At 44.4% G+C, this 25,431-nt stretch overlaps 31 non-coding genes across 31 annotated transcripts; 18 read left to right on the plus strand and 13 right to left on the minus strand.

Annotated features, from left to right (window-relative positions):
- Positions 1 to 562: 562 nt before the first annotated feature.
- trnam-cau (transfer RNA methionine (anticodon CAU)) lies at positions 563 to 636 on the plus strand. The gene has a single exon. It is a non-coding gene; the product is annotated as a tRNA-Met (tRNA).
- A 92-nt stretch (positions 637 to 728) lies between these two features.
- On the plus strand, positions 729 to 800 carry trnae-cuc (transfer RNA glutamic acid (anticodon CUC)). Its single transcript has one exon. It is a non-coding gene; the product is annotated as a tRNA-Glu (tRNA).
- Positions 801 to 1,048: 248 nt separating this feature from the next.
- trnar-acg (transfer RNA arginine (anticodon ACG)) lies at positions 1,049 to 1,121 on the minus strand. The gene has a single exon. It is a non-coding gene; the product is annotated as a tRNA-Arg (tRNA).
- An 857-nt stretch (positions 1,122 to 1,978) lies between these two features.
- trnam-cau (transfer RNA methionine (anticodon CAU)) lies at positions 1,979 to 2,052 on the plus strand. The gene has a single exon. It is a non-coding gene; the product is annotated as a tRNA-Met (tRNA).
- A 92-nt stretch (positions 2,053 to 2,144) lies between these two features.
- trnae-cuc (transfer RNA glutamic acid (anticodon CUC)) lies at positions 2,145 to 2,216 on the plus strand. Its single transcript has one exon. It is a non-coding gene; the product is annotated as a tRNA-Glu (tRNA).
- Positions 2,217 to 2,462: 246 nt separating this feature from the next.
- On the minus strand, positions 2,463 to 2,535 carry trnar-acg (transfer RNA arginine (anticodon ACG)). Its single transcript has one exon. It is a non-coding gene; the product is annotated as a tRNA-Arg (tRNA).
- Positions 2,536 to 2,663: 128 nt separating this feature from the next.
- Positions 2,664 to 2,746, minus strand: trnal-cag (transfer RNA leucine (anticodon CAG)). Its single transcript has one exon. It is a non-coding gene; the product is annotated as a tRNA-Leu (tRNA).
- A 1,112-nt stretch (positions 2,747 to 3,858) lies between these two features.
- Positions 3,859 to 3,932, plus strand: trnam-cau (transfer RNA methionine (anticodon CAU)). The gene has a single exon. It is a non-coding gene; the product is annotated as a tRNA-Met (tRNA).
- A 92-nt stretch (positions 3,933 to 4,024) lies between these two features.
- Positions 4,025 to 4,096, plus strand: trnae-cuc (transfer RNA glutamic acid (anticodon CUC)). Its single transcript has one exon. It is a non-coding gene; the product is annotated as a tRNA-Glu (tRNA).
- Positions 4,097 to 4,342: 246 nt separating this feature from the next.
- trnar-acg (transfer RNA arginine (anticodon ACG)) lies at positions 4,343 to 4,415 on the minus strand. Its single transcript has one exon. It is a non-coding gene; the product is annotated as a tRNA-Arg (tRNA).
- Positions 4,416 to 4,543: 128 nt separating this feature from the next.
- trnal-cag (transfer RNA leucine (anticodon CAG)) lies at positions 4,544 to 4,626 on the minus strand. Its single transcript has one exon. It is a non-coding gene; the product is annotated as a tRNA-Leu (tRNA).
- Positions 4,627 to 5,738: 1,112 nt separating this feature from the next.
- trnam-cau (transfer RNA methionine (anticodon CAU)) lies at positions 5,739 to 5,812 on the plus strand. Its single transcript has one exon. It is a non-coding gene; the product is annotated as a tRNA-Met (tRNA).
- Positions 5,813 to 5,904: 92 nt separating this feature from the next.
- trnae-cuc (transfer RNA glutamic acid (anticodon CUC)) lies at positions 5,905 to 5,976 on the plus strand. Its single transcript has one exon. It is a non-coding gene; the product is annotated as a tRNA-Glu (tRNA).
- A 246-nt stretch (positions 5,977 to 6,222) lies between these two features.
- Positions 6,223 to 6,295, minus strand: trnar-acg (transfer RNA arginine (anticodon ACG)). Its single transcript has one exon. It is a non-coding gene; the product is annotated as a tRNA-Arg (tRNA).
- Positions 6,296 to 6,423: 128 nt separating this feature from the next.
- Positions 6,424 to 6,506, minus strand: trnal-cag (transfer RNA leucine (anticodon CAG)). The gene has a single exon. It is a non-coding gene; the product is annotated as a tRNA-Leu (tRNA).
- Positions 6,507 to 7,618: 1,112 nt separating this feature from the next.
- On the plus strand, positions 7,619 to 7,692 carry trnam-cau (transfer RNA methionine (anticodon CAU)). Its single transcript has one exon. It is a non-coding gene; the product is annotated as a tRNA-Met (tRNA).
- A 92-nt stretch (positions 7,693 to 7,784) lies between these two features.
- Positions 7,785 to 7,856, plus strand: trnae-cuc (transfer RNA glutamic acid (anticodon CUC)). The gene has a single exon. It is a non-coding gene; the product is annotated as a tRNA-Glu (tRNA).
- Positions 7,857 to 8,102: 246 nt separating this feature from the next.
- Positions 8,103 to 8,175, minus strand: trnar-acg (transfer RNA arginine (anticodon ACG)). Its single transcript has one exon. It is a non-coding gene; the product is annotated as a tRNA-Arg (tRNA).
- A 128-nt stretch (positions 8,176 to 8,303) lies between these two features.
- On the minus strand, positions 8,304 to 8,386 carry trnal-cag (transfer RNA leucine (anticodon CAG)). The gene has a single exon. It is a non-coding gene; the product is annotated as a tRNA-Leu (tRNA).
- A 1,109-nt stretch (positions 8,387 to 9,495) lies between these two features.
- trnam-cau (transfer RNA methionine (anticodon CAU)) lies at positions 9,496 to 9,569 on the plus strand. The gene has a single exon. It is a non-coding gene; the product is annotated as a tRNA-Met (tRNA).
- An 11,159-nt stretch (positions 9,570 to 20,728) lies between these two features.
- trnae-cuc (transfer RNA glutamic acid (anticodon CUC)) lies at positions 20,729 to 20,800 on the plus strand. The gene has a single exon. It is a non-coding gene; the product is annotated as a tRNA-Glu (tRNA).
- Positions 20,801 to 21,048: 248 nt separating this feature from the next.
- trnar-acg (transfer RNA arginine (anticodon ACG)) lies at positions 21,049 to 21,121 on the minus strand. Its single transcript has one exon. It is a non-coding gene; the product is annotated as a tRNA-Arg (tRNA).
- Positions 21,122 to 21,978: 857 nt separating this feature from the next.
- Positions 21,979 to 22,052, plus strand: trnam-cau (transfer RNA methionine (anticodon CAU)). Its single transcript has one exon. It is a non-coding gene; the product is annotated as a tRNA-Met (tRNA).
- Positions 22,053 to 22,144: 92 nt separating this feature from the next.
- On the plus strand, positions 22,145 to 22,216 carry trnae-cuc (transfer RNA glutamic acid (anticodon CUC)). The gene has a single exon. It is a non-coding gene; the product is annotated as a tRNA-Glu (tRNA).
- A 248-nt stretch (positions 22,217 to 22,464) lies between these two features.
- trnar-acg (transfer RNA arginine (anticodon ACG)) lies at positions 22,465 to 22,537 on the minus strand. Its single transcript has one exon. It is a non-coding gene; the product is annotated as a tRNA-Arg (tRNA).
- An 857-nt stretch (positions 22,538 to 23,394) lies between these two features.
- trnam-cau (transfer RNA methionine (anticodon CAU)) lies at positions 23,395 to 23,468 on the plus strand. Its single transcript has one exon. It is a non-coding gene; the product is annotated as a tRNA-Met (tRNA).
- Positions 23,469 to 23,560: 92 nt separating this feature from the next.
- trnae-cuc (transfer RNA glutamic acid (anticodon CUC)) lies at positions 23,561 to 23,632 on the plus strand. The gene has a single exon. It is a non-coding gene; the product is annotated as a tRNA-Glu (tRNA).
- Positions 23,633 to 23,880: 248 nt separating this feature from the next.
- On the minus strand, positions 23,881 to 23,953 carry trnar-acg (transfer RNA arginine (anticodon ACG)). The gene has a single exon. It is a non-coding gene; the product is annotated as a tRNA-Arg (tRNA).
- Positions 23,954 to 24,810: 857 nt separating this feature from the next.
- trnam-cau (transfer RNA methionine (anticodon CAU)) lies at positions 24,811 to 24,884 on the plus strand. Its single transcript has one exon. It is a non-coding gene; the product is annotated as a tRNA-Met (tRNA).
- Positions 24,885 to 24,976: 92 nt separating this feature from the next.
- On the plus strand, positions 24,977 to 25,048 carry trnae-cuc (transfer RNA glutamic acid (anticodon CUC)). Its single transcript has one exon. It is a non-coding gene; the product is annotated as a tRNA-Glu (tRNA).
- A 246-nt stretch (positions 25,049 to 25,294) lies between these two features.
- trnar-acg (transfer RNA arginine (anticodon ACG)) lies at positions 25,295 to 25,367 on the minus strand. The gene has a single exon. It is a non-coding gene; the product is annotated as a tRNA-Arg (tRNA).
- Between the last annotated feature and the right edge of the window lie 64 nt (positions 25,368 to 25,431).

The raw sequence follows: 25,431 nt of genomic DNA on the forward strand, positions 1-25,431 counted from the left end.
GAGTGCGAAGTACAGTTTACTGCCACAGGCAATGGCAGCAGAGCTTGTTCTTTAACAGATTCTAATACGTGGAACACGTCGCCAGCTTACATTGGACAGTCTTTCAACTGTAGCACAATTAAAGTTTTCCCTTTGATAATGTGGCTAAAGACGAGCCAAACACGTGATCACTAAGTAAGTGGGACTTTGCATTGTGGATATGTAACGTTATTCCATTAATCTGTCAGCTGTGTCAAATGTGTCTAATGTAAGTGTTTATTTATCATGGGTTTTATCTAGACTGAGAGCACGTGCGCCAAGATCGTCCAGCAACAGCAGGCGTGCCATTCTCGACACCATTTAAAAGACGATAGGAACCCTGGGCATGACATAGCCCCTCTGTGTCTCATTGAAGTTATTTCTGTATTTGTAACCAATTAAGAATGAGAAGGTCCTCAGTGTGGGTAGCCAGAGTGCAAGAAGCCGAGTCGTGCTCTCCTCGCAGGAGTTTCCTCGCTGGTGGCGCACAAAATGCCACGCAACCAGACGCAAGGGGCCACCCAGGCACCATCAGTCTGGGCGTGCCTCGTTGGCGCAGTTAGGCAGCGCGTCAGTCTCATAATCTGAAGGTCGTGAGTTCGAGCCTCACACGGGGCAGGGTGACTTTTTGTCGCCTACTTTGAGACTTAAGACCCATTTCCCATCCGCACAGTGTGCCGGGCATCCACGGTCTGAGAGTCAGCGGGCCCTCCCTGGTGGTCTAGTGGCTAGGATTCGGCGCTCTCACCGCCGCGGCCCGGGTTCGATTCCCGGTCAGGGAATGCTCTTTTGACGTGCGCTTGCCTTTTTCACTTGCCGGGTTATGCGCAAAGCTGGCTTCGAAGGCAAGGTTCGCAGCACCTCCAAGAGGCAAAGCTCCACTGCCTCCGGGCTAATTTGTCTGCCTGCAGTCCTGCGCTCCGCCATCTGAGCAATCAGAGCCTGGCGTGCGTCCTCTGCTCTACTGAGGCATGTTGACGCAGGACAGCAGGCACACCCAACGTGTGGGAGGAAGGAGTAAAAGCACCATCGAGCCAGCCAGGAGTCGAACCTAGAATCTTCTGATCCGTAGTCAGACGCGTTATCCATTGCGCCACTGGCCCAACGCCAACGATCCGTTCCCCCTTTCTCATACTGTATTAGAACTGGGTCACAAAAAGGAATAGCCATTCCCGTTCTACATGAACCCGCAATGAAAATGCTTGCTCAAATGCGGATGGATGCCATCATTGCAATATAACGAAAAAGCGCCATCTCTGTACGTTTCACTGCCGCTTTATGGTTCACAGTTGCCTTCTAATGTAGACAACTCTTAACCATACGGCGGTGACATCCTTAAAAGAACCGGTGGTATTGTGTCTCGAGCACACAAGGCAAACAAGGGATTCTTCAAGAGGTGAGTGCGAAGTACAGTTTACTGCCACAGGCAATGGCAGCAGAGCTTGTTCTTTAACAGATTCTAATACGTGGAACACGTCACCAGCTTACATTGGACAGTCTTTCAACTGTAGCACAATTAAAGTTTTCCCTTTGATAATGTGGCTAAAGACGAGCCAAACACGTGATCACTGAGTAACTGGGACTTTGCATTGTGGATATGTAACGTTATTCCATTAATCTGTCAGCTGTGTCAAATGTGTCTAATGTAAGTGTTTATTTATCATGGGTTTTATCTAGACTGAGAGCACGTGCGCCAAGATCGTCCAGCAACGGCAGGCGTGCCATTCTCGACACCATTTAAAAGACGATAGGAACCCTGGGCATGACATAGCCCCTCTGTGTCTCATTGAAGTTATTTCTGTATTTGTAACCAATTAAGAATGAGAAGGTCCTCAGTGTGGGTAGCCAGAGTGCAAGAAGCCCAGTCGTGCTCTCCTCGCAGGAGTTTCCTCGCTGGTGGCGCACAAAATGCCACGCAACCAGACGCAAGGGGCCACCCAGGCACCATCGGTCTGGGCGTGCCTCGTTGGCGCAGTTAGGCAGCGCGTCAGTCTCATAATCTGAAGGTCGTGAGTTCGAGCCTCACACGGGGCAGGGTGACTTTTTGTCGCCTACTTTGAGACTTAAGACCCATTTCCCATCCGCACAGTGTGCCGGGCATCCACGGTCTGAGAGTCAGCGTGCCCTCCCTGGTGGTCTAGTGGCTAGGATTCGGCGCTCTCACCGCCGCGGCCCGGGTTCGATTCCCGGTCAGGGAATGCTCTTTTGACGTGCGCTTGCCTTTTTCACTTGCCGGGTTATGCGCAAAGCTGGCTTCGAAGGCAAGGTTCGCAGCACCTCCAAGAGGCAAAGCTCCACTGCCTCCGGGCTAATTTGTCTGCCTGCAGTCCTGCGCTCCGCCATCTGAGCAATCAGAGCCTGGCGTGCGTCCTCTGCTCTACTGAGGCATGTTGACGCAGGACAGCAGACACCCAACGTGTGGGAGGAAGGAGTAAAAGCACCATCGAGCCAGCCAGGAGTCGAACCTAGAATCTTCTGATCCGTAGTCAGACGCGTTATCCATTGCGCCACTGGCCCAACGCCAGGGCCTTGGGCAGTCATGCTTGCAGAAGACAGCTAGATTCTGGAGGCCGGCATGCACAGCTGCCAGACCTCATCTCTACCAAAATGGGAAACCGGGTGGGGCTCCAAAAAGGGCAATAGAATGTCAGAAGTGGGATTCGAACCCACGCCTCCAGAGGAGACTGCGACCTGAACGCAGCGCCTTAGACCGCTCGGCCATCCTGACGACCGCAGCGGTTACGAGCGAGTCGTTTTTGCTCCTCGGCGAATGTGTCGGTATAACTTTTGGAACGACTCACGGTTTTATTTCCTTCATGTAGCTCATCTTTAATTCTTATTTATTTTTTTCACAACCGCCTTGAAATGGTGATGAATGTGGATTTCTCGAAATGAGGAACAATGTGCCCGAAGCCTTTCATTTGCCAAAAGCACACAGCCCGTCTCCATTTGCCCTGTAACGGATGCCTGTCAAAGTGGTTTTGCATACAACGATCCGGTGCCCCTTTCTCATACTGTATTAGAACTGGGTCACAAAAAGGAATAGCCATTCCCGTTCTACATGAACCCGCAATGAAAATACTTGCTCAAATGCGGATGGATGCCATCATTGCAATATAACGAAAAAGCGCCATCTCTGTACGTTTCACTGCCACTTTATGGTTCACAGTTGCCTTCTAATGTAGACAACTCTTAACCATACGGCGGTGACATCCTTAAAAGAACCGGTGGTATTGTGTCTCGAGCACACAAGGCAAACAAGGGATTCTTCAAGAGGTGAGTGCGAAGTACAGTTTACTGCCACAGGCAATGGCAGCAGAGCTTGTTCTTTAACAGATTCTAATACGTGGAACACGTCACCAGCTTACATTGGACAGTCTTTCAACTGTAGCACAATTAAAGTTTTCCCTTTGATAATGTGGCTAAAGACGAGCCAAACACGTGATCACTGAGTAACTGGGACTTTGCATTGTGGATATGTAACGTTATTCCATTAATCTGTCAGCTGTGTCAAATGTGTCTAATGTAAGTGTTTATTTATCATGGGTTTTATCTAGACTGAGAGCACGTGTGCCAAGATCGTCCAGCAACGGCAGGCGTGCCATTCTCGACACCATTTAAAAGACGATAGGAACCCTGGGCATGACATAGCCCCTCTGTGTCTCATTGAAGTTATTTCTGTATTTGTAACCAATTAAGAATGAGAAGGTCCTCAGTGTGGGTAGCCAGAGTGCAAGAAGCCCAGTCGTGCTCTCCTCGCAGGAGTTTCCTCGCTGGTGGCGCACAAAATGCCACGCAACCAGACGCAAGGGGCCACCCAGGCACCATCGGTCTGGGCGTGCCTCGTTGGCGCAGTTAGGCAGCGCGTCAGTCTCATAATCTGAAGGTCGTGAGTTCGAGCCTCACACGGGGCAGGGTGACTTTTTGTCGCCTACTTTGAGACTTAAGACCCATTTCCCATCCGCACAGTGTGCCGGGCATCCACGGTCTGAGAGTCAGCGTGCCCTCCCTGGTGGTCTAGTGGCTAGGATTCGGCGCTCTCACCGCCGCGGCCCGGGTTCGATTCCCGGTCAGGGAATGCTCTTTTGACGTGCGCTTGCCTTTTTCACTTGCCGGGTTATGCGCAAAGCTGGCTTCGAAGGCAAGGTTCGCAGCACCTCCAAGAGGCAAAGCTCCACTGCCTCCGGGCTAATTTGTCTGCCTGCAGTCCTGCGCTCCGCCATCTGAGCAATCAGAGCCTGGCGTGCGTCCTCTGCTCTACTGAGGCATGTTGACGCAGGACAGCAGACACCCAACGTGTGGGAGGAAGGAGTAAAAGCACCATCGAGCCAGCCAGGAGTCGAACCTAGAATCTTCTGATCCGTAGTCAGACGCGTTATCCATTGCGCCACTGGCCCAACGCCAGGGCCTTGGGCAGTCATGCTTGCAGAAGACAGCTAGATTCTGGAGGCCGGCATGCACAGCTGCCAGACCTCATCTCTACCAAAATGGGAAACCGGGTGGGGCTCCAAAAAGGGCAATAGAATGTCAGAAGTGGGATTCGAACCCACGCCTCCAGAGGAGACTGCGACCTGAACGCAGCGCCTTAGACCGCTCGGCCATCCTGACGACCGCAGCGGTTACGAGCGAGTCGTTTTTGCTCCTCGGCGAATGTGTCGGTATAACTTTTGGAACGACTCACGGTTTTATTTCCTTCATGTAGCTCATCTTTAATTCTTATTTATTTTTTTCACAACCGCCTTGAAATGGTGATGAATGTGGATTTCTCGAAATGAGGAACAATGTGCCCGAAGCCTTTCATTTGCCAAAAGCACACAGCCCGTCTCCATTTGCCCTGTAACGGATGCCTGTCAAAGTGGTTTTGCATACAACGATCCGTTCCCCCTTTCTCATACTGTATTAGAACTGGGTCACAAAAAGGAATAGCCATTCCCGTTCTACATGAACCCGCAATGAAAATACTTGCTCAAATGCGGATGGATGCCATCATTGCAATATAACGAAAAAGCGCCATCTCTGTACGTTTCACTGCCACTTTATGGTTCACAGTTGCCTTCTAATGTAGACAACTCTTAACCATACGGCGGTGACATCCTTAAAAGAACCGGTGGTATTGTGTCTCGAGCACACAAGGCAAACAAGGGATTCTTCAAGAGGTGAGTGCGAAGTACAGTTTACTGCCACAGGCAATGGCAGCAGAGCTTGTTCTTTAACAGATTCTAATACGTGGAACACGTCACCAGCTTACATTGGACAGTCTTTCAACTGTAGCACAATTAAAGTTTTCCCTTTGATAATGTGGCTAAAGACGAGCCAAACACGTGATCACTGAGTAACTGGGACTTTGCATTGTGGATATGTAACGTTATTCCATTAATCTGTCAGCTGTGTCAAATGTGTCTAATGTAAGTGTTTATTTATCATGGGTTTTATCTAGACTGAGAGCACGTGCGCCAAGATCGTCCAGCAACGGCAGGCGTGCCATTCTCGACACCATTTAAAAGACGATAGGAACCCTGGGCATGACATAGCCCCTCTGTGTCTCATTGAAGTTATTTCTGTATTTGTAACCAATTAAGAATGAGAAGGTCCTCAGTGTGGGTAGCCAGAGTGCAAGAAGCCCAGTCGTGCTCTCCTCGCAGGAGTTTCCTCGCTGGTGGCGCACAAAATGCCACGCAACCAGACGCAAGGGGCCACCCAGGCACCATCGGTCTGGGCGTGCCTCGTTGGCGCAGTTAGGCAGCGCGTCAGTCTCATAATCTGAAGGTCGTGAGTTCGAGCCTCACACGGGGCAGGGTGACTTTTTGTCGCCTACTTTGAGACTTAAGACCCATTTCCCATCCGCACAGTGTGCCGGGCATCCACGGTCTGAGAGTCAGCGTGCCCTCCCTGGTGGTCTAGTGGCTAGGATTCGGCGCTCTCACCGCCGCGGCCCGGGTTCGATTCCCGGTCAGGGAATGCTCTTTTGACGTGCGCTTGCCTTTTTCACTTGCCGGGTTATGCGCAAAGCTGGCTTCGAAGGCAAGGTTCGCAGCACCTCCAAGAGGCAAAGCTCCACTGCCTCCGGGCTAATTTGTCTGCCTGCAGTCCTGCGCTCCGCCATCTGAGCAATCAGAGCCTGGCGTGCGTCCTCTGCTCTACTGAGGCATGTTGACGCAGGACAGCAGACACCCAACGTGTGGGAGGAAGGAGTAAAAGCACCATCGAGCCAGCCAGGAGTCGAACCTAGAATCTTCTGATCCGTAGTCAGACGCGTTATCCATTGCGCCACTGGCCCAACGCCAGGGCCTTGGGCAGTCATGCTTGCAGAAGACAGCTAGATTCTGGAGGCCGGCATGCACAGCTGCCAGACCTCATCTCTACCAAAATGGGAAACCGGGTGGGGCTCCAAAAAGGGCAATAGAATGTCAGAAGTGGGATTCGAACCCACGCCTCCAGAGGAGACTGCGACCTGAACGCAGCGCCTTAGACCGCTCGGCCATCCTGACGACCGCAGCGGTTACGAGCGAGTCGTTTTTGCTCCTCGGCGAATGTGTCGGTATAACTTTTGGAACGACTCACGGTTTTATTTCCTTCATGTAGCTCATCTTTAATTCTTATTTATTTTTTTCACAACCGCCTTGAAATGGTGATGAATGTGGATTTCTCGAAATGAGGAACAATGTGCCCGAAGCCTTTCATTTGCCAAAAGCACACAGCCCGTCTCCATTTGCCCTGTAACGGATGCCTGTCAAAGTGGTTTTGCATACAACGATCCGTTCCCCCTTTCTCATACTGTATTAGAACTGGGTCACAAAAAGGAATAGCCATTCCCGTTCTACATGAACCCGCAATGAAAATACTTGCTCAAATGCGGATGGATGCCATCATTGCAATATAACGAAAAAGCGCCATCTCTGTACGTTTCACTGCCACTTTATGGTTCACAGTTGCCTTCTAATGTAGACAACTCTTAACCATACGGCGGTGACATCCTTAAAAGAACCGGTGGTATTGTGTCTCGAGCACACAAGGCAAACAAGGGATTCTTCAAGAGGTGAGTGCGAAGTACAGTTTACTGCCACAGGCAATGGCAGCAGAGCTTGTTCTTTAACAGATTCTAATACGTGGAACACGTCACCAGCTTACATTGGACAGTCTTTCAACTGTAGCACAATTAAAGTTTTCCCTTTGATAATGTGGCTAAAGACGAGCCAAACACGTGATCACTGAGTAACTGGGACTTTGCATTGTGGATATGTAACGTTATTCCATTAATCTGTCAGCTGTGTCAAATGTGTCTAATGTAAGTGTTTATTTATCATGGGTTTTATCTAGACTGAGAGCACGTGCGCCAAGATCGTCCAGCAACGGCAGGCGTGCCATTCTCGACACCATTTAAAAGACGATAGGAACCCTGGGCATGACATAGCCCCTCTGTGTCTCATTGAAGTTATTTCTGTATTTGTAACCAATTAAGAATGAGAAGGTCCTCAGTGTGGGTAGCCAGAGTGCAAGAAGCCCAGTCGTGCTCTCCTCGCAGGAGTTTCCTCGCTGGTGGCGCACAAAATGCCACGCAACCAGACGCAAGGGGCCACCCAGGCACCATCGGTCTGGGCGTGCCTCGTTGGCGCAGTTAGGCAGCGCGTCAGTCTCATAATCTGAAGGTCGTGAGTTCGAGCCTCACACGGGGCAGGGTGACTTTTTGTCGCCTACTTTGAGACTTAAGACCCATTTCCCATCCGCACAGTGTGCCGGGCATCCACGGTCTGAGAGTCAGCGTGCCCTCCCTGGTGGTCTAGTGGCTAGGATTCGGCGCTCTCACCGCCGCGGCCCGGGTTCGATTCCCGGTCAGGGAATGCTCTTTTGACGTGCGCTTGCCTTTTTCACTTGCCGGGTTATGCGCAAAGCTGGCTTCGAAGGCAAGGTTCGCAGCACCTCCAAGAGGCAAAGCTCCACTGCCTCCGGGCTAATTTGTCTGCCTGCAGTCCTGCGCTCCGCCATCTGAGCAATCAGAGCCTGGCGTGCGTCCTCTGCTCTACTGAGGCATGTTGACGCAGGACAGCAGACACCCAACGTGTGGGAGGAAGGAGTAAAAGCACCATCGAGCCAGCCAGGAGTCGAACCTAGAATCTTCTGATCCGTAGTCAGACGCGTTATCCATTGCGCCACTGGCCCAACGCCAGGGCCTTGGGCAGTCATGCTTGCAGAAGACAGCTGGATTCTGGAGGCCGGCATGCACAGCTGCCAGACCTCATCTCTACCAAAATGGGAAACCGGGTGGGGCTCCAAAAAGGGCAATAGAATGTCAGAAGTGGGATTCGAACCCACGCCTCCAGAGGAGACTGCGACCTGAACGCAGCGCCTTAGACCGCTCGGCCATCCTGACGACCGCAGCGGTTACGAGCGAGTCGTTTTTGCTCCTCGGCGAATGTGTCGGTATAACTTTTGGAACGACTCACGGTTTTATTTCCTTCATGTAGCTCATCTTTAATTCTTATTTATTTCTTCACAACCGCCTTGAAATGGTGATGAATGTGGATTTCTCGAAATGAGGAACAATGTGCCCGAAGCCTTTCATTTGCCAAAAGCACACAGCCCGTCTCCATTTGCCCTGTAACGGATGCCTGTCAAAGTGGTTTTGCATACAACGATCCGTTCCCCCTTTCTCATACTGTATTAGAACTGGGTCACAAAAAGGAATAGCCATTCCCGTTCTACATGAACCCGCAATGAAAATACTTGCTCAAATGCGGATGGATGCCATCATTGCAATATAACGAAAAAGCGCCATCTCTGTACGTTTCACTGCCGCTTTATGGTTCACAGTTGCCTTCTAATGTAGACAACTCTTAACCATACGGCGGTGACATCCTTAAAAGAACCGGTGGTATTGTGTCTCGAGCACACAAGGCAAACAAGGGATTCTTCAAGAGGTGAGTGCGAAGTACAGTTTACTGCCACAGGCAATGGCAGCAGAGCTTGTTCTTTAACAGATTCTAATACGTGGAACACGTCACCAGCTTACATTGGACAGTCTTTCAACTGTAGCACAATTAAAGTTTTCCCTTTGCTAATGTGGCTAAAGACGTAAAACACGTGATCACTGAGTAACTGGGACTTTGCATTGTGGATATGTAACGTTATTCCATTAATCTGTCAGCTGTGTCAAATGTGTCTAATGTAAGTGTTTATTTATCATGGGTTTTATCTAGACTGAGAGCACGTGCGCCAAGATCGTCCAGCAACAGCAGGCGTGCCATTCTCGACACCATTTAAAAGACGATAGGAACCCTGGGCATGACATAGCCCCTCTGTGTCTCATTGAAGTTATTTCTGTATTTGTAACCAATTAAGAATGAGAAGGTCCTCAGTGTGGGTAGCCAGAGTGCAAGAAGCCGAGTCGTGCTCTCCTCGCAGGAGTTTCCTCGCTGGTGGCGCACAAAATGCCACGCAACCAGACGCAAGGGGCCACCCAGGCACCATCAGTCTGGGCGTGCCTCGTTGGCGCAGTTAGGCAGCGCGTCAGTCTCATAATCTGAAGGTCGTGAGTTCGAGCCTCACACGGGGCAGGGTGACTTTTTGTCGCCTACTTTGAGACTTAAGACCCATTTCCCATTGTTGTGGTTTTCATTTTCCTCCAATGAAACAATCTTCAGTCTTAGGTTTTGATTTCAAGAGATAGACTTTTATTATCCGGACAAATAAAAAGCCGAGACTCCCCTGGTTAACCCCCCCAGAACCAGCGTCCTGGGAGGATTCCCCAAATCAGTCTGACCCTCCAAGCCAGGCTTGGTAAATATATATGGTCTTTGTCCCTCCCCTCCATATGCTTTAACAATATGTTTCTGTTCAGGCTTGTAACTTGAAGAATCACATGACAGTCCCCAGACCAGACCAGTGTCTCCTTTCCTTGACCTATTTGACCCTTGGCTATTTGCTAATACTAAAATCCTTTGTGCCCTGAAACATGACTACACACAGCTGTTCTTAAATCCACACAGATGGCTTATCTGACCCACACAACATAACACATGACCTGCATAACTTCATAGTAAACAAATTGCGTGTGATTATAATGGTAAACTCATATTCATCATATTCATGTAGATTGGGATTAAAATAAAACTTCTTCATAATCCCCGCTCTGAGGCTTAATTTAGCCTCACCTTTCCTGTTTATTTTAATCCGGAGTGCAGTTTCATAATTCAGCGTTTTCAATTATTAATATCTTGTGGCTAAAGAAAGCCACTATACCTTACCAATTACTAAATTATGCCACTGCACTTCGAACTATGGACAATAAGAGCAAACCTCTTTCCATTCTTGTTTTGTCTTTGAATGTAAAAGTAAAAGAACTTAAAGCCCCTCTTTATAAACAGTTTAAAAATGTGTGCAATTGGTTCTGCACCTGCTGTTGGTTGTCACAGTTATGTAGAATATATTGTAATAGTTAAAAGGAAACAAAAATAAAAGCAAAGAAAACCAAAAAGCAAATAAAACAAAATTACTGAAAATAAAAACAAAAAGTAAATCATTCATAATACGAAATATTTGTTTCAATACAAATACAGCTTATTCCTCTTCTTCGTCATCATCATCATCATCATCATCATCAAAGGTTCTTGAATATTATCTACCCGTTGTGAATTCAATACTATTTTGTAACGTAAGTTCTGATACCATTCTTGTTGATTTAAAATTAATTTTTCCATCCTCCTAATATTTTAACCTTTGTTGGATTTCATTAACTTCTGATTAAAATGTATTCAGAATATGTCTTGTATTTCTACTGGCTTCATCTAGTTGTTTTCCTAAGATAAATGAATGCCTTATTGGTAAACTTAATAATCTACTTTTGATTGTAGTACCGTACATAATTCATTTATTCTGTATTTTTATTCTGACAAAACTTTACTAAATTCCGTATTTCGCTTAATCCCATACCTTAATCTAATTTGGTACCCATTTGGTTGATTGACAGAATCTACATATAATTTAGATTAATTGTTTTTGTCATCCTTTAATGAGGATTCCGAATTCCCTTCTATTGTACTGATTTCCATGTTACCATTATATTTAAGTACCTTTTCTCTCCATCCTAATGATAACGAGGTTAAACATTTTCTTTTTCTACAACTCCAAAATAATTTTCCAATCGATATATTTGATCTTCAAATATTGCTCTGATTTGATTATACTATTCTTCTTATAGCATCTCTCTTCTCACTTTTACACCTTAAGCTAGACTCTTTGATGTCTTCATAATATGTCTAGAGTTTTATAGTTGATTCGTTCAAGATTCCTGTTATAAAGCATTTCATATTGACTTTTCCTAATTCTATAATTCCATAAGGTTTACATTTTCTTGTATGTATCATTCTGAAATTTCTATCCTTCCTGTTCCTATTTTTAATGTTTTGTTACTATACCATTGACACAAATATCCAAAGTGTGGCCTGCAAAATGTATTTTTAAACTCAGATTTTCCCAAATGACCTAAATATTATCAAGATAAGTTGACCTTAACTTTTTCTCTTATCCATAAGAATTCTTGTTGAATTTATCACCCTATTTATGTGGACTTGAAAATGTTATTGCATTATTGAAATCTAGTTTAGTTTAAAGCCTAAAAAGCAACTTTGTAAACATATTTCCTTAACTGTAAATATTCCCCATTTGTATCATTTGTTATCTTTGGAATGTTTCCCATAAAATGTCCACCTTATGTTCTCAGTTCAATGTCTCTGTTTTCAGTCTTTCTTTCAGATTCTGTTCCTTTGATATTGTTGCAGATCTTTCAGCAATAGTCCATCGCCAGGAAGTTTTAATTGACTGTAGCAATGCAAATCTTCTGTAGTAATCGGTTTCGTTCTTTAATTGACTGTAGCAATGCAAATCTTCTGTAGTAATCGGCTTCGTTCTTTAATTGACTGTAGCAATGCAAATCTTCTGTAGTAATCAGTTTCGTTTTTTTTTTTTTTTTTTTTTTTTTTCAATTCAATTTCTTTTGACAATTTCTCTTTTTCACTTTTTCCTCTCGGTGCTCAAAACTTTGCTCTCCATCCATCGGTATACTTGAATTGCTTTTACTTTGATTTGGTTTTGATGTTTCTTCTTTCATATCATTGGCATTCTTTCTCCTTCTCTCCTTCTTATGAGCTCTGCTACATTGGCTGCTCCTCCCACTTGGACATTCTGGGACTGGTCTCATCCTGTCTCCCCCAGTTAGGCCACCTGTGGCCGTGTTTGGCCTCCTCCGACCTCTCGAACCTCAGATAAGCTAGATCATCTCGCACTCATCAAGTCCTGTTGTCTCATGTCCTCCTCAACTCCTTTCAGCTTTTTCTGTACACAAATAACTCAATACATAAACAATTAGTTTGTTCATATAACACTTAATTCCAGATGTTTTTACAATACGCATAGGTCTATCGGCGAATATTTCATGCAGTGTTAAAGGTGTACGGTTGTTAGTTTAGGTAAAACTAAGTTCTGTTACGATTAGTATTTTCACTTTTGTTAAGTATGGCTTTGATGATAATTCCTTTTCTATACTTTTTTATCTACCATCCCTTGCAATTATAGATGATAGTCAAATTTTTCTTCGCTCTTACCCATCAAATCAGTTTTTTAGTTCTTATCACAACTCAAAATCTTCATTCTTATCACAAATCAAATACTAAATTTTCATTCCACTTATTCACCCCATGTACATCTATGATAATAATATTTATGACTGAGATTTTTCACTTCTATACTATCTAAAAAGATCTACTGACACTCTGAGGCCCTTTTTATCTTCAACATCAACTGTTTTCCTGTGTGCCTATAACTTAATGACAACCAATCATTTTATCAACTTTTTAGCGTTAATCAACCAGACTAACTTTTCAGCATGTTGGAATGGCGGTTCATCCATTCTATACCTGTATAATGTTTTTTCCTCATAAGTAAATACCTAACTGCAAGTATCCATTTCTTATCCAAATCTGAATTCACAGTAAAAATGTTTATCAAATGGAGAAACACTTGTCAGCAAAGTATGTAGTTTTTGGAACATCAATCTTTTCTTGTCATTAATTGCTCTTAAATCGTAGACTAGATACAATTTAGATTTATTTGCTTGAAATGCTAAGTTTGTTACAATCATTTGTTATTTCTTTTCTCTATTCTCACAGCTTTTTCTTTTCTTTACCTATGGTGTTATTTGAATTTATTTATTTTATCTATTTTATTTTCCTTTCTGCCATAGCTGTCTATGCCATTTATATTTGCTTTTTAGCTTAGTACCATCATTGGAGTTCTAACTTCCTCTGTAGAATACCAAATTTAAAAACCCCAAATTTTCATTATGCATTTCTTCCTGTAAGATTAATAGGTGTCTGATTTGATTTCAGAAAAGGTAGTCACACCTAACAACATAAGTTCTTGATCAGCCTTTAATTTTGTCTAGCTGATTTCCTCATAAAGATTGTCTGTGTCCCTATAGTATCAAGGTCTTTACTAAACATTGAACGGCTGTTTACTCTTTCCCCTTTTTCACTCAAAGGCTTGTATGAAGAAGCAAAAGTATAGTCCAGTTTTTCTCTTGTCTCCAAGAACAATATTGTCTTTGTTGGTCTCCTTCTGGATTCCACTTAGTCTTTTTGTTGTTTGTTTGTAATTGTCTCTTGAACATATGCGCAGTGCCCCCTTCACTGCTTGAGATCAGTTATAGTCCCATTCATATACAGTAGGATGTGTCCACAGCTTAGTTTATGAGTTCTCCTCTTTTTGCAACTCCAACACTTTGATGTCACACACAGTTTTTCATTGTCTTTGCATCGCCAGCTTTTATTCACTTTCTTGAATGTCAAAGGATGAGAGCTTTCAGCCTTTCAAGGTTTAACTTAACCCATTGCAAAATATTGCCTTTCAATTTAAAATAAAATTTATTTTGTGACCACCTTCAATCATCAGATGAAGACTCCTCTTCATTTTGTTAAATCTTTTTCCTTTATATAATTTATCTGTGTCATTCACCTTTTAATAATTTTTCTGTCCTTTTTAATTTTTCATCTTTATTTCCACCTTTAATAACTTGGTCTCTAATCTTTTTTTCTCTAATTTGTTATTTCTCTTTGATGCTTCACCTCTGTTTTTCTGCTAGATTTTGCTTAAATCCCACAATTCCCCTCGAGCAATGAGAGTTGATCTTTACAGGTCAAATCTGGTGACCATTTAGAACCCCCTCCCTTTCTTTCTCTCTCTCTCTCTTTCTCTTTCTCTCTCTCTCTCTCTTTGACCGTTTCTTTGTCTGTTAATTATCTCCTCTTACCTTTCATTAGTTTGTATTTTTATTTAGTTGTATTTCTCCTCACACAATGCCACATCAAATGTTTCCTCATTTGAACATCCAATTATTCTATTTTCTATTTCTCCACACAACAATTGTTTAATCCTTATTTTTCCATTAATGTGACTGCCATAATCTTTTCTTTGCAATATAACACACCTTATATTTTATAATTATTTCTCATTTAACCACTTCACAAACTTATTGTTTTTATTTGTCCAATTTATCTACTCTCCAAATAATTACTCAGATTCCCAATGTGTCCTTAAAACAAGATTCTTTCAAATAATGTTAAACTCTATCACACACTTTTGTGCTTTTCTGGGCAAGCTATACTTTTCCTATCGAGCACACTCATTTATTTGAATCAATCATTTAAATGTGTTATTCAGATATTAGAAGTACCTGCTTACTTTACTATAAAAATTTATATTTGTGGCTACAATAACTCCACAATACCTTCTAATATCATATTTATTACCCAGCATTTATAACTGTCTCTTATTCTTATCGTATTTATATTCATACTTATATCTTACTCATATTCACATCTTTCACAAACTGTATTACCTCTCCACAGTTTTAAAACAATCCTTCCCTCCACTTTAGTGTAACACAACACCTCTCTGCGCTCTTTGCAGAGCCACAGAAGAAAGACACACCCACTGCTCACTCAGCCCCCACTCTTTCCATCTCAGACTTGCTCTCACACAGACTCTATACATTACAGACACATTGCATTCTCACACAAATAAAATAAAACAACTCTATCTAGACTACCTGGCCAAGTTCATCTTTCCACTACACTTCCACCAACGTGGAAAAGATTCACTTACACAATTTACCAATCCGACATGACAAATAAAACAAAACAATATCTCTCATCAGCCCGGGCGTTTCCAAACAACAAGACAAATAACACATAGACCGTACCTGACCTGCAGGACTTAATAACTCTTCTCTCCGAACCCCAACGTGTCTGCCCCGACACGGTAACACTCAGGTTCGCGAAACTTCTTAGGCATTTTCTCAACTTAACATTAACTCTTTATCCAAGCCACTCAACGACAAAAATAAAACAATAAAACTCATTCACACAACAAACCATCTTCTGTCCTAGCACACATTCCTTTTGAAAATGAAACCCTTTATTCTTATCATTTAATCTAGTAATCTTTAATTTCCCCTTTTTTTCTTAAATTTGGAAGAGCATTTGTGATTTGACCACCCCGAGCCATCTCAGGTGAACAATACAATCTTTAAACAAGCAAAATTGCTCATCTCTGTAGGTGGCCACCTGATTGCATTGTCCATTGAGAAAGCCAGCTGTGGTCTCAGGTTCTGTGCTCCTTTTGATGTCCCATCTGGTGTCAATTGTTTTTACCAAACCTTAAATTTCAAGTGTATATTTGATAACCTATAAACCAAATTGTTAACCCAACCATTTTTCAGTAATAACCCATTAGCATTTATTTATTTATTTATTTATTTATTTATTTTTTTTTTTTTAGGGCTCATTCTTCCACACTCTAACACAGTAATTTACCCTATACTCACAGGATATACCCCCCTTAACAGCCCGCAGAGACTGCCTAAGGGAAACCCTTCCCCTGCTTTACCAGATGCACGTTCACATTTCTCTCACTAACAAACAAAACTCTGCAGCTGCATACATACACACTCAAACACAAATCAATAAACAAATAACCAATCGTTAATTCACATAACGATTTAAACTTTTATCCGTTCTCTTAACTTAAACCTCTACGTCATCCTTTTCCCTGATAGACGCAGCATATGCAACCTTGCATACAAAACTCTTACGCATTCTCTTTTACTTAAACCTCTACGTCATCCTTTTCCCCGATAGACGCAGCATATGCAACCTTGCATACAAAACTCTTACGCGTTCTCGTTTACTTAAACCTCTACGTCATCCTTTTCCCCGATAGACGCAGCATATGCAACCTTGCATACAAAACTCTTACGCGTTCTCTTTTACTTAAACCTCTACGTCATCCTTTTCCCCGATAGACGCAGCATATGCAACCTTGCATACAAAACTCTTACGCGTTCTTTTTTACTTAAACCTCTACGTCATCCTTTTCCCCGATAGACGCAGCATATGCAACCTTGCATACAAAACTCTTACGCGTTCTCTTTTACTTAAACCTCTACGTCATCCTTTTCCCAGATAGACGCAGCATATGCAACCTTGCATACAAAACTCTTACGCGTTCTCTTTTACTTAAACCTCTACGTCATCCTTTTCCCCGATAGACGCAGCATATGCAACCTTGCATACAAAACTCTTACGCGTTCTCTTTTACTTAAACCTCTACGTCATCCTTTTCCCCGATAGACGCAGCATATGCAACCTTGCATACAAAACTCTTACGCGTTCTCTTTTACTTAAACCTCTACGTCATCCTTTTCCCCGATAGACGCAGCATATGCAACCTTGCATACAAAACTCTTACGCGTTCTCTTTTACTTAAACCTCTACGTCATCCTTTTCCCCGATAGACGCAGCATATGCAACCTTGCATACAAAACTCTTACGCGTTCTCGTTTACTTAAACCTCTACGTCATCCTTTTCCCCGATAGACGCAGCATATGCAACCTTGCATACAAAACTCTTACGCGTTCTCGTTTACTTAAACCTCTACGTCATCCTTTTCCCCGATAGACGCAGCATATGCAACCTTGCATACAAAACTCTTACGCGTTCTCGTTTACTTAAACCTCTACGTCATCCTTTTCCCCGATAGACGCAGCATATGCAACCTTGCATACAAAACTCTTACGCGTTCTCGTTTACTTAAACCTCTACGTCATCCTTTTCCCCGATAGACGCAGCATATGCAACCTTGCATACAAAACTCTTACGCGTTCTCTTTTACTTAAACCTCTACGTCATCCTTTTCCCCGATAGACGCAGCATATGCAACCTTGCATACAAAACTCTTACGCGTTCTCTTTTACTTAAACCTCTACGTCATCCTTTTCCCCGATAGACGCAGCATATGCAACCTTGCATACAAAACTCTTACGCGTTCTCTTTTACTTAAACCTCTACGTCATCCTTTTCCCCGATAGACGCAGCATATGCAACCTTGCATACAAAACTTACGCGTTTTCTTAACTTAAACCTCTATCAATTCACCATGATCATCAAAGCCAAAGTAATTAACACAGATTCATGCATGCATGCCTTAATTAGATTGTACCCTTGAAATCAAAACCCAGTTCACATGTATGGTTCTTAAATTTAGAAGAGCTTAACTTTCTCACCACGTTGAGCAAAATCTGGCCAACAACACAAACCTAATAAATAAGCAAAAAGTGCTTACCTTGTATATGGCCATACACTGTTTGTGTTGCTCGTCAGGTTCGCCCATGTGGTGTGACTGTCCAGCTCCTGTCTATCCCGGGTTTCGGCACCAAATGTTGTGGTTTTCATTTTCCTCCAATGAAACAATCTTCAGTCTTAGGTTTTGATTTCAAGAGATAGACTTTTATTATCCGGACAAATAAAAAGCCGAGACTCCCCTGGTTAACCCCCCCAGAACCAGCGTCCTGGGAGGATTCCCCAAATCAGTCTGACCCTCCAAGCCAGGCTTGGTAAATATATATGGTCTTTGTCCCTCCCCTCCATATGCTTTAACAATATGTTTCTGTTCAGGCTTGTAACTTGAAGAATCACATGACAGTCCCCAGACCAGACCAGTGTCTCCTTTCCTTGACCTATTTGACCCTTGGCTATTTGCTAATACTAAAATCCTTTGTGCCCTGAAACATGACTACACACAGCTGTTCTTAAATCCACACAGATGGCTTATCTGACCCACACAACATAACACATGACCTGCATAACTTCATAGTAAACAAATTGCGTGTGATTATCCCTTGTGCATTGTTCAAATGTACTACCCTTTCGTGTTGTTAGTGGATGAAAACATCCACTAAATTCAACGGCTATAAAAATGTATCGGATGAATATTTTTTCCAAATTTTTTTACATAAATCTGTTAATCAACCTCAGTACTGATCAAAACTACCAAATCTTCACAAAAATTCAATGATTTTAACTCTTTAATTGCCAAGTTTATAAGTGGTGTCACTGATTTGGGGAAAAAACACACACAAAATGACCGATTTTCAATATAAAATGTGATTGTAAACTGGATTTTTTTAAACCTTTTTCACAGTCTTGGGCATGCCAAAGATTGGTAAAAACATTGGCTTTGAAGCATTTTTAGTTTTTGTGCAGCATCAGTTTACATTTTTTTCTCCCTCATTTATTGTTAGTGGCTGTTTTTGCCCCATTGACTTCCATTATAACCACATTTTTTGATTGCAGAGCTATGACACCTTTTTATCATGCATTTTTGAATGTTGGTGTTTTTTCCTTTTGCTAAGAGGTCAAATTAGTCATTTTTACTGTTGATTACCATGTGGCACTATTAACCCTTTAGTAGCCCTGTGCAAAAACAAAGCTTAATTTCTGGCTTGTACATTGTGTTTTAAGGAGTATAACTCCATAATAAAAGCATATTTGTGTGTGTGTGTGCGTGTGCGTGTGCGTGTGTGTGCATGAAAAAAAGATATTCTGTAAAAATCTTCTCTGCATTAGACATTAGATTTATGAACATCATTATTATAAACACATAAGTGTTTAGTCATTCCAACAGGACTTGCAGCATATCACTTGGTGCTCTCTGCAAGTTTGTCTGGAGGGACAGCAACTCATGCACGAGGGAGGTGAAAAGCTGTTTAGGAGAAGGCTTTCCTAGAAGACCTGGGAAAATCTCTGCAGCAATATTGAGGAGAGAGCATCACCCTCGCACTCCACTTGCTACTGCACTGGTGAGAGAGATTCAGTCTCCTGCAGCTGTCTCTCCAGACACAAATCCACAGGCACCAGCAGCTCAGGAGTGAAGAGGGGAACATGCAATTGGTGCAAAGAACAAACATGTCAGCCCTTGCATCTGTTGTGGTGGACAAACTTGCAGAGAGCACCAAGTGATATGCTGCAAGTCCTGCTGGAAATACTGAACACACCCCCTGCACACATACACACTAAAAGTTAGTTTGATTGTTTAGTTCTCCATCCATCCTCTACTCTTGCTTCATTGTTCAATTTATTTGAAGTTGTTTTTGTGTTCATAATAAATGATGTTCATAAATCCGATGCAGAGAAGATTTTTACAGAAAATTTCCCTAACCCCAACCATCACAAAAACCCTTCTCCTAACTTCACATTTTCAGGAAACATCATTTTGTTTGATTTATAAACTTGTTTCCTCATGGGGACCTCAAAATGTCCCCACAAGGTCACAAAGACACTGGTATTCATATCTTGGTGGGGACAATTGGTCCCCACAACGTGATAATTACCAGGTACACACACACACACACACACACACACACACACACACGCGCGCACATTCACACACACAATAATATGCTTTTATTATGGAGTTATACTCCATATAACTCAATGTACAAGTCAGAAATTAAGCTTTGTTTTTGCACAGGGCTACTAAAGGGTTAATAGTGCCACATGGTGATCAACAGTAAAAATTACAAATTTGACCTCTTAGCAAAAGGAAAAAAATCCAACATTCAAAAATGCATGATAAAAAGGTGTCATAGCTCTGCAATCAAAAAATGTGGTTATAATGGAAGTCAATGGGGCAAAAACAGCCACTAACAATAAATGAGGGAGAAAAAAATTAAAACTGATGCTACACAAAAACTAAAAATGTTTCAAAGCCAATGTTTTTACCAATCTTATACATGTTCAAGACTCTGAAAAAGGTAAACAAAAATCCAGTTTACAATCACTTTTTATATTGAAAATCGGTCATTTTGTGTGTGTTTTTTCCCCAAATCAGTGACACACCTTATAAACTTGGCAATTAAAGGGTTAAAATCATGGAATTTTTGTAAAGATTTGGTAGTTTTGATCAGTACTGAGGTTGATTAACAGATTTATGAAAAAAAATTTGGAAAAAATATTCATCTGATAAATTTTTACAGCCGTTGAATTTAGTGGATGTTTTCATCCACTAACAACACGAAAGGGTAGTAAATTTGCCCACGGTATATCGTTGAGTTTTTAAAAAATTTCAAAGCATTTTCTTAAAATATATGTAAATATAAGATTTGTCACCAAAAATCATTCAATTTGCTAAAACAGAGAGAAAGTTACGGCCAAATTAAGAGTAAAAAAAACTCTGTAGTGGATGAAAACATCCCCAACAACACATGAGGGTTAAAATGGTAAACTCATATTCATCATATTCATGTAGATTGGGATTAAAATAAAACTTCTTCACCATCCGCACAGTGTGCCGGGCATCCACGGTCTGAGAGTCAGCGTGCCCTCCCTGGTGGTCTAGTGGCTAGGATTCGGCGCTCTCACCGCCGCGGCCCGGGTTCGATTCCCGGTCAGGGAATGCTCTTTTGACGTGCGCTTGCCTTTTTCACTTGCCGGGTTATGCGCAAAGCTGGCTTCGAAGGCAAGGTTCGCAGCACCTCCAAGAGGCAAAGCTCCACTGCCTCCGGGCTAATTTGTCTGCCTGCAGTCCTGCGCTCCGCCATCTGAGCAATCAGAGCCTGGCGTGCGTCCTCTGCTCTACTGAGGCATGTTGACGCAGGACAGCAGGCACACCCAACGTGTGGGAGGAAGGAGTAAAAGCACCATCGAGCCAGCCAGGAGTCGAACCTAGAATCTTCTGATCCGTAGTCAGACGCGTTATCCATTGCGCCACTGGCCCAACGCCAACGATCCGTTCCCCCTTTCTCATACTGTATTAGAACTGGGTCACAAAAAGGAATAGCCATTCCCGTTCTACATGAACCCGCAATGAAAATACTTGCTCAAATGCGGATGGATGCCATCATTGCAATATAACGAAAAAGCGCCATCTCTGTACGTTTCACTGCCGCTTTATGGTTCACAGTTGCCTTCTACTGTAGACAACTCTTAACCATACGGCGGTGACATCCTTAAAAGAACCGGTGGTATTGTGTCTCGAGCACACAAGGCAAACAAGGGATTCTTCAAGAGGTGAGTGCGAAGTACAGTTTACTGCCACAGGCAATGGCAGCAGAGCTTGTTCTTTAACAGATTCTAATACGTGGAACACGTCACCAGCTTACATTGGACAGTCTTTCAACTGTAGCACAATTAAAGTTTTCCCTTTGATAATGTGGCTAAAGACGAGCCAAACACGTGATCACTGAGTAACTGGGACTTTGCATTGTGGATATGTAACGTTATTCCATTAATCTGTCAGCTGTGTCAAATGTGTCTAATGTAAGTGTTTATTTATCATGGGTTTTATCTAGACTGAGAGCACGTGCGCCAAGATCGTCCAGCAACGGCAGGCGTGCCATTCTCGACACCATTTAAAAGACGATAGGAACCCTGGGCATGACATAGCCCCTCTGTGTCTCATTGAAGTTATTTCTGTATTTGTAACCAATTAAGAATGAGAAGGTCCTCAGTGTGGGTAGCCAGAGTGCAAGAAGCCGAGTCGTGCTCTTCTCGCAGGAGTTTCCTCGCTGGTGGCGCACAAAATGCCACGCAACCAGACGCAAGGGGCCACCCAGGCACCATCGGTCTGGGCGTGCCTCGTTGGCGCAGTTAGGCAGCGCGTCAGTCTCATAATCTGAAGGTCGTGAGTTCGAGCCTCACACGGGGCAGGGTGACTTTTTGTCGCCTACTTTGAGACTTAAGACCCATTTCCCATCCGCACAGTGTGCCGGGCATCCACGGTCTGAGAGTCAGCGTGCCCTCCCTGGTGGTCTAGTGGCTAGGATTCGGCGCTCTCACCGCCGCGGCCCGGGTTCGATTCCCGGTCAGGGAATGCTCTTTTGACGTGCGCTTGCCTTTTTCACTTGCCGGGTTATGCGCAAAGCTGGCTTCGAAGACAAGGTTCGCAGCACCTCCAAGAGGCAAAGCTCCACTGCCTCCGGGCTAATTTGTCTGCCTGCAGTCCTGCGCTCCGCCATCTGAGCAATCAGAGCCTGGCGTGCGTCCTCTGCTCTACTGAGGCATGTTGACGCAGGACAGCAGGCACACCCAACGTGTGGGAGGAAGGAGTAAAAGCACCATCGAGCCAGCCAGGAGTCGAACCTAGAATCTTCTGATCCGTAGTCAGACGCGTTATCCATTGCGCCACTGGCCCAACGCCAACGATCCGTTCCCCCTTTCTCATACTGTATTAGAACTGGGTCACAAAAAGGAATAGCCATTCCCGTTCTACATGAACCCGCAATGAAAATACTTGCTCAAATGCGGATGGATGCCATCATTGCAATATAACGAAAAAGCGCCATCTCTGTACGTTTCACTGCCGCTTTATGGTTCACAGTTGCCTTCTAATGTAGACAACTCTTAACCATACGGCGGTGACATCCTTAAAAGAACCGGTGGTATTGTGTCTCGAGCACACAAGGCAAACAAGGGATTCTTCAAGAGGTGAGTGCGAAGTACAGTTTACTGCCACAGGCAATGGCAGCAGAGCTTGTTCTTTAACAGATTCTAATACGTGGAACACGTCACCAGCTTACATTGGACAGTCTTTCAACTGTAGCACAATTAAAGTTTTCCCTTTGATAATGTGGCTAAAGACGAGCCAAACACGTGATCACTGAGTAACTGGGACTTTGCATTGTGGATATGTAACGTTATTCCATTAATCTGTCAGCTGTGTCAAATGTGTCTAATGTAAGTGTTTATTTATCATGGGTTTTATCTAGACTGAGAGCACGTGCGCCAAGATCGTCCAGCAACGGCAGGCGTGCCATTCTCGACACCATTTAAAAGACGATAGGAACCCTGGGCATGACATAGCCCCTCTGTGTCTCATTGAAGTTATTTCTGTATTTGTAACCAATTAAGAATGAGAAGGTCCTCAGTGTGGGTAGCCAGAGTGCAACAAGCCCAGTCGTGCTCTCCTCGCAGGAGTTTCCTCGCTGGTGGCGCACAAAATGCCACGCAACCAGACTCAAGGGGCCACCCAGGCACCATCGGTCTGGGCGTGCCTCGTTGGCGCAGTTAGGCAGCGCGTCAGTCTCATAATCTGAAGGTCGTGAGTTCGAGCCTCACACGGGGCAGGGTGACTTTTTGTCGCCTACTTTGAGACTTAAGACCCATTTCCCATCCGCACAGTGTGCCGGGCATCCACGGTCTGAGAGTCAGCGTGCCCTCCCTGGTGGTCTAGTGGCTAGGATTCGGCGCTCTCACCGCCGCGGCCCGGGTTCGATTCCCGGTCAGGGAATGCTCTTTTGACGTGCGCTTGCCTTTTTCACTTGCCGGGTTATGCCCAAAGCTGGCTTCGAAGGCAAGGTTCGCAGCACCTCCAAGAGGCAAAGCTCCACTGCCTCCGGGCTAATTTGTCTGCCTGCAGTCCTGCGCTCCGCCATCTGAGCAATCAGAGCCTGGCGTGCGTCCTCTGCTCTACTGAGGCATGTTGACGCAGGACAGCAGGCACACCCAACGTGTGGGAGGAAGGAGTAAAAGCACCATCGAGCCAGCCAGGAGTCGAACCTAGAATCTTCTGATCCGTAGTCAGACGCGTTATCCATTGCGCCACTGGCCCAACGCCAACGATCTGTTCCCCCTTTCTCATACTGTATTAGAACTGGGTCACAAAAAGGAATAGCCATTCCCGTTCTACATGAACCCGCAATGAAAATACTTGCTCAAATGCGGATGGATGCCATCATTGCAATATAACGAAAAAGCGCCATCTCTGTACGTTTCACTGCCGCTTTATGGTTCACAGTTGCCTTCTAATGTAGACAACTCTTAACCATACGGCGGTGACATCCTTAAAAGAACCGGTGGTATTGTGTCTCGAGCACACAAGGCAAACAAGGGATTCTTCAAGAGGTGAGTGCGAAGTACAGTTTACTGCCACAGGCAATGGCAGCAGAGCTTGTTCTTTAACAGATTCTAATACGTGGAACACGTCACCAGCTTACATTGGACAGTCTTTCAACTGTAGCACAATTAAAGTTTTCCCTTTGATAATGTGGCTAAAGACGAGCCAAACACGTGATCACTGAGTAACTGGGACTTTGCATTGTGGATATGTAACGTTATTCCATTAATCTCTCAGCTGTGTCAAATGTGTCTAATGTAAGTGTTTATTTATCATGGGTTTTATCTAGACTGAGAGCACTTGCGCCAAGATCGTCCAGCAACGGCAGGCGTGCCATTCTCGACACCATTTAAAAGACGATAGGAACCCTGGGCATGACATAGCCCCTCTGTGTCTCATTGAAGTTATTTCTGTATTTGTAACCAATTAAGAATGAGAAGGTCCTCAGTGTGGGTAGCCAGAGTGCAACAAGCCCAGTCGTGCTCTCCTCGCAGGAGTTTCCTCGCTGGTGGCGCACAAAATGCCACGCAACCAGACTCAAGGGGCCACCCAGGCACCATCGGTCTGGGCGTGCCTCGTTGGCGCAGTTAGGCAGCGCGTCAGTCTCATAATCTGAAGGTCGTGAGTTCGAGCCTCACACGGGGCAGGGTGACTTTTTGTCGCCTACTTTGAGACTTAAGACCCATTTCCCATCCGCACAGTGTGCCGGGCATCCACGGTCTGAGAGTCAGCGTGCCCTCCCTGGTGGTCTAGTGGCTAGGATTCGGCGCTCTCACCGCCGCGGCCCGGGTTCGATTCCCGGTCAGGGAATGCTCTTTTGACGTGCGCTTGCCTTTTTCACTTGCTGGGTTATGCCCAAAGCTGGCTTCGAAGGCAAGGTTCGCAGCACCTCCAAGAGGCAAAGCTCCACTGCCTCCGGGCTAATTTGTCTGCCTGCAGTCCTGCGCTCCGCCATCTGAGCAATCAGAGCCTGGCGTGCGTCCTCTGCTCTACTGAGGCATGTTGACGCAGGACAGCAGACACCCAACGTGTGGGAGGAAGGAGTAAAAGCACCATCGAGCCAGCCAGGAGTCGAACCTAGAATCTTCTGATCCGTAGTCAGACGCGTTATCCATTGCGCCACTGGCCCAACGCCAGGGCCTTGGGCAGTCATGCTTGCAGAAGACAGCTGGATTCTGGAGGCCGGCATGCAC

The sequence above is a fragment of the Paramisgurnus dabryanus genome, chromosome 13 (assembly GCF_030506205.2).
Source record: "Paramisgurnus dabryanus chromosome 13, PD_genome_1.1, whole genome shotgun sequence".
NCBI lineage: Eukaryota > Metazoa > Chordata > Actinopteri > Cypriniformes > Cobitidae > Paramisgurnus > Paramisgurnus dabryanus.